This window comes from Arachis stenosperma, chromosome 9, assembly GCF_014773155.1.
Source record: "Arachis stenosperma cultivar V10309 chromosome 9, arast.V10309.gnm1.PFL2, whole genome shotgun sequence".
NCBI lineage: Eukaryota > Viridiplantae > Streptophyta > Magnoliopsida > Fabales > Fabaceae > Arachis > Arachis stenosperma.
Genome location: NC_080385.1, coordinates 143,248,315 through 143,252,770, shown reverse-complemented (window position 1 = coordinate 143,252,770; position 4,456 = coordinate 143,248,315). Strand labels below are relative to the sequence as shown.

The window sequence follows — 4,456 nt, the reverse complement described above, 5'->3', positions numbered from 1 at the left end:
CTAAGAACTAAACCTAATCCTAATCCTAATCCTAGAGAGAAGTGAGAGCTTCTCTCTCTAGAAACTACTTCTAACTACTTCTAAAACTAAACTATGACTAATGGTAACTAACATGTAAAGTATGAGAGTATGTTGATTCCCCTTTAATCCTTGGCTTAAATAGCATCAGAAATGAGTTGGATTGGGCCCACAAGGCTTCTAAAATCGCTGGCCACATGTTGCTTTAAGTGAACTAGGTGGCAGCAACGACGCATGCGCGTACTTTGCGCGTGCACGCCACCATACGTGTAGCAACTATGGCAAATCTTATATCGTTTCGAAGCCCCGGATGTTAGCTTTCTAACCCAACTGGAACCGCATCATTTGGACCTCTGTAGCTCAAGTTATGGTCGTTTAAGTGCGAAGAGGTCGGCTTGACAGCTTTCCGGTTCTTTCATTTCTTCATGAATTCTCCAACTTTTCATGCTTCTTTCTTCATTCCCTTGATCCAATCTTTGCCTTCTAAATCTGAAATCACTTAGCAAACATATCAAGGCATCTAATGGAATCAAGGAGAATTAAATTTAGCTATTTTAAGTCCTAAAAAGCATGTTTTCACTCTTAAGCACAATTAAAGAAGAATATACAAAACCATGCTATTTCATTGAATAAATGTGGGTAAAAGGTGATAAAATCCCCTAGATTCAATACAAGATAAACCGTCAAATTGGGGTTTGTCACTGCCTCTTTAGTACTGTTGGATGCATTTTGCCATCCATTCAGACTTTGAGAGATCATGTTGACTTGCTGAGTCAACACTTTGTTCTGAGCCAATATGGCACTCAGAGCATCAATTTCAAGAACTCCCTTCCTCTGAGGCATCCCATTATTCACGGAATTCCTCTCAGAAGTGTACATGAATTGGTTATTTGTAACCATGTCAATGAGTTCTTGAGCTTCTGCAGGTGTTTTCTTTAGGTGGATGGATCCACCTGCAGAATGGTCCAATGACATTTTCGAAAACTCAGATAGACCATAATAGAATATATCTAATATGGTCCATTCTGAAAACATGTCAGATGGACACCTTTTGGTCAACTGCTTGTATCTTTCCCAAGCTTCATAGAGGGATTCACCATCTTTCTGTTTGAAGGTTTGAACATCCACTCTCAGCTTGCTCAGCTTTTGAGGAGGAAAGAATTTATCCAAGAAGGCTGTGACCAGCTTATCCCAGGAGTCCAGACTATCCTTAGGTTGTGAATCCAACCATATTCTAGCTCTGTCTCTTACAGCAAAAGGGAAAAGCATGAGTTTGTAGACTTCAGGATCTACTCCATTCGTCTTAACAATCTCACAAATCTGCAAGAACTCAGTTAAAAACTGGTAAGGATCTTCAGATGGAAGTCCATAAAACTTGCAGTTCTGTTGCATTAAAGCAACTAGTTGAGGTTTAAGCTCAAAATTGTTGGCTCCAATGGCAGAAATGGAGATGCTTCTTCCATCAAATTTGGATGCTGGTTTTGTGAAGTCACCAAGCATTCTCCTTGCATTATTGTTGTTAGGTTCGGCTGCCATCTCCTTCTCTTGTTCTAATATTTCTGAAAGGTTACCTTTAGATTGTTGTAATTTAGCTTCTCTTAGTTTCCTCTTCAGAGTCCTTTCAGGTTCGGAATCAATTTCAACAAGAGTGCCTTTTTCCTTGTTCCTGCTCATATGAAAGAGAAGAAAACAAGAAAAGAAGAGGAATCCTCTATGTCACAGTATAGAGATTCCTTTATGTTAGTAGAAGAAGAAAGGGGGGAAGAGTGAAGAAGAATGGGTTCGGATTTTTTAGATGAAGAGAGGTGAAGAGAAGTGTTAGTAAATAAATAATTAAATAGAATAAGAAAAGAGAGGGAGAATTTCGAAAATAATTTTGAAAAAGAGGTTAGTATTTTCGAAAATTAAAGATAAGATAAGATTAAAATTAAAATTTAAAACAAAAAGAGTTTTTGAAAAAAAGAGATGAGATATTTTCGAAAATTAGAGAGGGAAAAGTAGTTAGGTGGTTTTGAAAAAGATAAGAAACAAACACAAAGTCAAAGAGTTAGTTGAAAAAGATATTAAAATCAAATTTGAAAAGATAAGAAGATAAGAAGTTTAGATAAGATATTTTGAAATCAAATTTTTGAAAATAAAAAATTTTGAAAAAGATATGATAAAAGATAAAAAGATTTAATTTTTAAATTTAAAATTACTTACTTCACTAACAAGAAACTACAAGATAAGATTCTAGAATTTAAAGATTGAACCTTTCTTAACAAGAAAGTAACAAACTTCAAATTTTTGAATCACTCACATTAATTGTTTAGCTAATTTTCGAAAATATGATATAAAGATAAGAAAAAGATTTTGAAAATATTTTGAAAAAGATTTTTGAAATTTTTGAAAAATAGGAAAAAAATGAAAAAGATATAATTTTTTTGAAAAAGATTTTGAAAAGATAAGATTTTTAAAATTGGAAATTTGACTTGACTTGTAAGAAACAACTAATTTTGAAAATTTTTTACTAAGTCAACTCAAATTTTCAAAAATTATGAGAAAAATAAGAAAAAGATATTTTTTATTTTTGAATTTTTAATTATGAGAGAAAAAAACACAAACATGACCCAAAACTTAAAAATTTTGGATCAAAACACATGATGCATGCAAGAATACTATGAATGTCAAGATGAACACTAAGAATACTTTGAAGATCATGATGAACATCAAGAACATATTTTTGAAAAATTTTTGATGCAAAGAAAATATACAAGACACCAAACTTAGAATTCTTTAATGCATGGACTCTAACAAACAAAAAATGCATATGAAAAACAACAAACAACACAAAATAAGAAAACATCAAGATCAAACAAGAAGACTTGTCAAGAACAACTTGAAGATCATGAAGAACACTATGAATGCATGAGATTTTCGAAAAAATAATGCATAAATTTTAAAAACATGCAATTGACACCAAACTTAAAAATTGACTCAAGACTCAAATAAGAACACAAAATATGTTTGGTTTTTATGATTTTATGATTTTTTTTTGTATTTTTATTAATTTTTTTCGAAAATAAATTTTTTAGAAAAACGAAAATAAAGAAAAAATTTTTTGAAAACTTTTTGAAAAGAAAAATACCTAATCTGAGCAACAAGATGAACCGTCAGTTGTCCATACTCGAACAATCCCCGGCAACGGCGCCAAAAACTTGGTGGACGAAATTGTGATCCTCAAAGTTGGTCTCTTTGTACTTGTATGAAATTTAAATATTGGTTCTATCGAAAATACCCCAAAGAGATCATGGTATGATGAATTGGGATCTTAATAATCCCTGGTAATGGCACGTGTGATCACAACTCCGTTCAACTTAACCAGCAAGTGTACTGGGTCATCCAAATAATATCTTACGTGAGTAAGGGTCGATCCCACAGAGATTGTTGGTATGAAGCAAGCTATGGTCACCTTGTAAATCTCAGTTAGGCAGATTAAATGGTTTATGATAAGTTCGAAAATAAATAATAAACAGAAAATAAAATAGTAAATAGTTACTCATATAATTCCATGGTGGGAATTTCAGATAGGCATGTGTAGATGCTGTGCTCCTCTTGAATCTCTACTTTCTTATTACATTCATCCAATCCTTCTTACTCCTTTCCATGGCAAGCTGTATGTAGGGCATCACCGTTGTCAATGGCTACATCCCATCCTCTCAGTGAAAATGGTCCTATGCTCTGTCACAGCACGGCTAATCATCTGTCGGTTCTCAATCAGGTTGGAATAGAATCCCTTGATTCTTTTGCGTCTGTCACTAACGCCCAGCCTTCAGGAGTTTGAAGCTCGTCACAGTCATTCAATACCAGAATCCTACTCGGAATACCACAGACAAGGTTAGACTTTCCAGATTCCCGGAATCCTACTCGAAATACCACAGACAAGGTTAGACTTTTCGGATTCCCATGAATGCCGCCATCTATCTAGCTTATACCACGAAGATTCTGTTGGGGAATCTAAGAGATATGCGCCTGGCCTAAAGTAGAACGGAAGTGGTTGTCAGTCACGCGCGTTCATAGGTGAGAATGATGATGAGTGTCACAGATCATCACATTCATCAAGTTGAAGTGCAACGTATATCTTGGAATAAGAATAAAGAGAATTGAATAGAGAATAATAGTAATTGTATTGAAACTTGAGGTACAGCAGAGCTCCACACCCTTAATCTATGGTGTGTAGAAACTCCACCGTTGAAAATACATAAGTGAAAGGTTTAGGCATGGCCGAATGGCCAGCCCCCATGATCTGAGAACAAATCATCCCAAGATGTCTAATACACTAGTAAAAAGTTCTATTTATAATAAACTAGCTACTAGGGTTTACAGAAGTAAGTAATTGATGCATAAATCCACTTCCGGGGCCCACTTGGTGTATGTTTGGGCTGAGCTTGGTCTATCC

At 34.6% G+C, this 4,456-nt stretch overlaps 1 non-coding gene across 1 annotated transcript; it reads left to right on the top strand.

Annotated features, from left to right (window-relative positions):
• Positions 1-1,051: 1,051 nt before the first annotated feature.
• Positions 1,052-1,155, top strand: LOC130952737 (small nucleolar RNA R71). The gene has a single exon (XR_009074914.1). It is a non-coding gene; the product is annotated as a small nucleolar RNA R71 (small nucleolar RNA).
• Positions 1,156-4,456: the final 3,301 nt, after the last annotated feature.